Source organism: Diabrotica undecimpunctata, chromosome 2, assembly GCF_040954645.1.
Source record: "Diabrotica undecimpunctata isolate CICGRU chromosome 2, icDiaUnde3, whole genome shotgun sequence".
In the NCBI taxonomy this organism is placed as follows: domain Eukaryota; kingdom Metazoa; phylum Arthropoda; class Insecta; order Coleoptera; family Chrysomelidae; genus Diabrotica; species Diabrotica undecimpunctata.
This window is the reverse complement of record NC_092804.1, coordinates 17,658,534-17,664,883: the sequence shown is the minus strand read 5'-3', so window position 1 is coordinate 17,664,883 and position 6,350 is coordinate 17,658,534.

Genomic DNA, 6,350 nt, shown 5'->3' with positions numbered 1-6,350 from the left:
TCATCAAAATAACGTTGGGCATCTGAACCACAAAATTTTTTTATAAAACTAATTAATTTGGGGATTTTATCTGTATAAGCATATGGAGGTAGCTCAAATTCCATTCCTGGCAATTTGGGGGTAGTCAATATTTGCTGTGTTATTACTGTGGTCTCCCAAGTTCCATTAAATATTGGTAGTACAAAAGACGAGGATGATCCCTAACAGTTTTTACCTCGCGGATGGGTCGTGTTAGAAAAGGGCATTTATTTTTATACTGCTTGCGTAAATATTCAGTCCATTTTCGAAAATACTCTTGAGGACATTCTTCAACATGAAACGGTAATGGTTTTCGTCTATCAGTTTTATACACTTCTGTCCAGTCTTGAAAAAGTTCGGCTTTTAATTTTTGATTGACAAGTCCAAAATCTTTGTCACATTGCAGGTAGGAATCATTTGAGATGTGGTGCTATAGAAGGATTTTGAAAATACCATGGACCCAACGAGTTACAAATGCAGAAGTGTTAAGAAGGCTACAAAAGGATTGCGAGGTCACAACACATCACAACAAGAAAGCTGGAATATTTAGGCCACATTACCAGAGGTGTGAAATATGATATATTAAGGCTCATAATGCAAGGTAAAATCAAGGGTAAAAGATCCATAGGAAGACGAAGAATTTCCTGGCTGAGAAACCGAAGAGAGTGGTATAGTTGCAGCTCAGTAGATCTTTTTAGAGCAGCCGCCAATAAGGTACGGATAGCTGTGATGATAGCCAACCTCCGATAGGAGAAGGAACTACAAGAAGAAGGTAGGAATGTCCCCTAACAGGAAAAGTTATTTGGATAGAGTCCAGTCTCTTCTCATGATGAACTATGTTATGAGTAAACCGAAGAGCAGTGTAGTTTTTATTCTGTCCTCTGCACGAGTCGCAGAAAATATTCAAGTTTCGTACTTTTCGATCAAGATAGTTGTAGATATAGTGATGAAGCAGTGAACAAATATCATCGCTACCTTTTTTGGCAACAATCTTGGCGTGCATAGAAAATATGGACTCAGCTGTAGACAAGACGTGTATATTGAACGAGTATAAACCCAATTATCTCTTATAGTAAACATCATTTGCACTAATATTGAGTATTTGCAGATTTTTTGCAAAATCCATGCATGTAGCCTCTGTGTGTACATTTTTTGTACTAGCTATTCTCGCAGCTTGTTTTCTGTTACAAAATGCTTGGGCTTTAAATTTATGTAGCTTATTTTCTGTGTCTAAACTCGGATTCACCAGTAGATTTCAGCGTTGGCTCTTACGGACAATGTTAATCAAATGGAAGAAAACGCTGCAGCGTTGCTAGTTCATCGTCGGCCTCAACGTGGCAGAGCCGGCTTCGTACTTAACACTCCCTTACACACGAAGCACTTGCAATTTTGCACTAACATTCACTGATTTGCCCTAATGACTGTTCCAGAAAATATTCGGACGTCGTCGTAATATAGTGCTCAACAATTGATAAGGATCATAATTATGATTTCAAATATTTTAAGTTTGTTGAGATCCTAGTATGATCACTTGAATAGAATAAATGAAAATAGACGACTTTAATATTCAACTTTTTGCTGACCCTAGTAAAAAATTGCCATAATGGCAAAATTTATTTTATTTCGTTTAAAATTGATAATAAAGTCGGGGTATTAATATTATTTTTAATTATATTAAATTTTTACAAACTTCGGCTATTTCTGGAGTAAAATATTACTTCGATCCTTATCAATTGTTGAGCACTGTTGTATTTGACGAATAGAAAATTTCTTACATCTCGTGTTGTCATATTTACGGAAATGGATGTTTGGAGACCTTTTGAATAGAATTGAAATGAATAGAAAGAAAATGCCACGATTAGTAGATAAGTCAAAAATATATTGAGGATACATTATTTATATTTTAGTAATATTTATACAGGGTGTTTCATTAACAGTTATCCATATAGTAATTGGAGATACCTTAGCACAAAATACGAAGATTTAACCTAAAACACTAATCACATGCTATGATTTTTGTGACTGATATTTTTAAGTTAAAGTTGATTTCATATAATTGAATGAACTATCTTTCAATAAAATCCTTGCAACTCATAAATATTGGCAATATCATTTTGATGTCTTCTACTTTAAAATGTTTAATATGTCTGATTTGCTGATATGAATAAGTCAGATTAAATTTAATTATTAGAAGAATTTTTTTACTAACAACAAAATTTTTGTAATTAATTAATATTTTGTATTTCGATAATAACCTCCGAAGTGAAAGTCGTAGAATTCGTAGAATAGCTTACTGACTAATGGGCGTTTGTAGAAATAGTTTAACCGTGTAGAAATTTCGGTATTGTTGTAATCAAATACCCATTTAGTATTTTCCTGATAATAGTATCTACTAATTGTTATACGAGTGCATATATCTATAGCAGTTTAGAAACGGTTTAACTATTTTGTGTGTGCATTCGAGAAGGTACGCTAACTTGTCAAAAAATAAGTGCAATTTATTTTTAAACTTTTTTTATGTAGGTACTGTGTCAAAAACATGGAGCATTTAGAGGTGAAAAGTTTTAAACAAGGACAAATCTTAGATTTATATGCGCGACAAATTATTTTGAATATGTTGATATATACAACAAAAACAAATTCCGATCTGACTCCAACACAAATTGTTTCTAAAACAAGTACAGGGCTGGGTGTTAGCGATAGGACAGTCTGGAAAGTTCGTCAGGAAGGATTGGATCATAATGGAGACTTACCCAAAATTCTGAAAAACCTTCGTAAACGGACCAAAAAGGAAACTAATCGGGAGTTTACCTACGATGAGAATATCAGGAGCCAATTGAGAAGACTTGTTCACATGGAATTTTTCTTAAAGAACATACCTCCCACAATCAAAGCTATCCTGGATGCCATTAATTTACACGAACATTTGCCTAAAATTTCCAAAAGATTATTTAAAGTCAGAACTATTGGATGTAGCAAACAGTTATGCAGATATATACGACAAATATAACATCGAAACTTTGGTCGAGAAATATGGTGTAGAAGTATTACGATTGCCTCCCTATCACTGTGAGCTTAATCCAATAGAGATGGTTTGGAGCCAAGTTAAACATTACGTTGCAACCCGAAACACTGACTTTAAAAAAGATCGTGTGCAACAACTCATCCATGAAGCGTTTACCAAAGTCTCTGCCGAACAGTGGCAAAATTATATACAGCATGTCATCAGAATTGAAAAAGAAATGTGGATAGCTGACAACCTACAAGAAGATATCCTACCGGTGATTATCACAGCCAACACCGGCAGTTCCAGTGAGGACGATTTTTCCGAAATGGAGTAGAGACCAGACACTGTTATTGTAAGTCTTATCTTTATTCATTAGGTAGCGTTTAGGCTACATAAATTTTTATTCTTTTATGAGCGTAATTTTATTCTTTGGTGTATACACACTTTTCTTTGTAATAATTGTTGAGACTGTTAATAGTAATAATTGATCCAAGTTGGTATATATCTTGTCGGTATATAAATTAACAATTTAAATTTGTAGCCACTACGGAGCTACGAATTTTTTTTTGTAGCAGTTTCCCTAGTAGACTCCGTTCTGTTGTTACACCCTGTATAATTTAGTAAAAAAGATTTCAAAGAAAATAGTTTTATTAAAATTTGTGTAATTTTCAAAACCATGAACTTGTAAATAATGTTACATTTACTTCTAATAGGATTGCATGATTAAATGTTATCGTACAGGAGCGCCAACGCGGTAGTTTTAGTGACTTTTGTAGAACTTCTAACTTTTTTCCCAATTCCATGGAATGCCAAAAAGGCCTTCTGACATACTGGAACTTCTTGTATTTCGTCATTTACATTATATATATATATATATATATATATATATATATATATATATATATATATATATATATATATATATATATATATATATATATATATATATATATTTAGGGATTCTACAGTATTCACTGCCTTCCCTCGCTCAACCGTTTCCATCTCTCTCTGCTGTTCCATTCTCCATCGTTTAGTCCTCTCTTACTCATGGCGTCGTCTACTTCGTTCCTCCAGGATTTTCGGGGTCGTCCTCTTTTCCTCCTTCCTATGGGGCTCCATTCGGTTATTCTCTTTATCCATCTGCTCTCGCTAGTTCTTCTTACATGTCCATACCACTTTAGTCTTTTTTGTTCTATATATGTTAGTATGTCTGTTTCTATTGATGTTCTTTGCTTTATTTCGTCATTACTTCTCCTATCCATTCTTGTTACTCTGCAGCATCTTCGCAGGCATTCCATCTCTGTTGCTACTATCTTACTGCTGGTTTTCTTGTTTATGATCCAATTTTCAGCCCCATATGTCATAATACTTCGCACTAATGTTTTATAAATCTGCGTTTTTGTCTTCATATTTAGGTGTCTATCCCACCATACTGAGTTAAGTTGTCGGATTGCTGTTCTTGTTTGTCCTAATCTTTGTGTAATTTCTTCCTCTGTTGTTGCCTTTTTCGTGATTATAAACCACAGGTATTTGAATTTATCCTTTCCTTTCATTGTTACGTTGTCATCAATCTCTAGATCTTCTATGTCTTCTTCACTTGTAGATAGGTACTCTGTTTTCGCGAGGTTAATATCTAGGCCAGCCTTGGTATATTCTTCTTGTAGTTTCTTCATTATGTAGCTGAGGTAGTCTTGGTCTTGTGCAATCACTACTTGATCGTCTGCAAAACTTAATGTATATAGGTATTCGTTCCGTACCGCTCCCATGCCTTCGCATTTTCTTTTCCATGTAGTCAAGGCTTTCTCTAAGTATATTTTAAATAGGGTTGGAGATGTGGAACAACCCTGCAGGAGCCCTTTTGTTGTGGTGAAGTCTACTATGATTCTTGTTCCCATTTTAATGGACACTTTATTTTCTTTATACAGAGCTTTTGTAGCTTCTATTGGTACAGTCATACGCCTTTCTCAGGTCCACAAATGCCAAGTGTTTATCTCTATTTTTTGCTTTTTTCTTTTCCAACAGTTGTTCCAGTGTGTATATGTGGTCTATGCATGATCTTCCTGCCGTGAAGCCTGCCTGATCCTCTCCGATTTTGCCTTTTATCGCTTGCTCTATCTTTTCTCGCAGTATCTTCCCATATAATCTTCCTATTGATGATATTACGCTTATTCCTCTGTAGTTTTCGCATCGTTTTCTATCTCCTTTTTTAAATATAGATGTCATATATGCCGCCGTCCATTCCTTTGGGAGCTGTTCTCCATTTATGGCTTTCTGAAATATCCATTGTATCATCCGGTGTAATTTTTTTGATCCGTATTTTATAAGCTCAGGTGAGATGCCTCCAGGTCCCGGTGCTTTCTTATTTTTGATTGCTTTTATGGCCGTTCTCATTTCCCTATCTGTTATTTCTATTTCTTGTTGTGGGAATCTGCTTCGTCTTCGCCTGTTTTCTTTTCCAATGAATTGTGGTCTCTGTTCTGTTAATAGTTCCTTGTAGTAGTCCTTCCATTCTTTGTCCTGTATATTTCCCAATTTAATTTTTTCTTTTGAGTTTTGTTTCAATCCTCTCAGTACTTTCCATGATTCCGAAGTTCTTGTACCTCCTATATATGTTTCAATATTTAAGCAGATTCTTTCCCATTCTTCATTCTTTTGCTGTGTTATTTGTTTTTTCACTTCTCTATCTTTTTCTCTATATTCTTTATAAACTTCATCGTTGTTTGTAGTCAGCCATTTTCTGTATAGTTGCTTTTTTTCTTGAATTATTCTTTTTGTTGGTTCATTTATTTCATAATAGTGCTGTTTATTTGTTATATGTTCTTTTTCCCCAAGGGCTTCGAATGCTGCTTGCTTTATACTCGCCTTTATATGCTCGTATATTTCTTCGATGTTGCCGTATCTGAATTCTATTAATTTTTGGTCTAGACGTTGTTGGTATAGTTCTCTTATTGATTGTTCTTGGAGTAGTTCTATATTGTATTGTTTTTCTCTTATAGTGTTCAACGGTTCTTCTGTGGAGGGGGTCTTGTTATGTTTCCAATTAATGCTCATTTTTGCTGTCAGTAGCGTTGCATAGTTGCTGTCCGTTATAATTTACATTATAACGGATTCTATATCTAAAGGCGGCATCATGAAGACGTGCAGAGTCCTCTGATACTCGTGGTGTTCGTTGCTGTACAGTTTGTACAGTACCTAATTATTCCGCATAAGTATATATGTTGGGCATCTGTTGACTCCATGAGGTTGATCTTTCTATAATTTGAATTCTTGCTTTTTCCGGTATTTGTAGAAAACACTTTAACCTAACGCACTTACAATCCGGTCC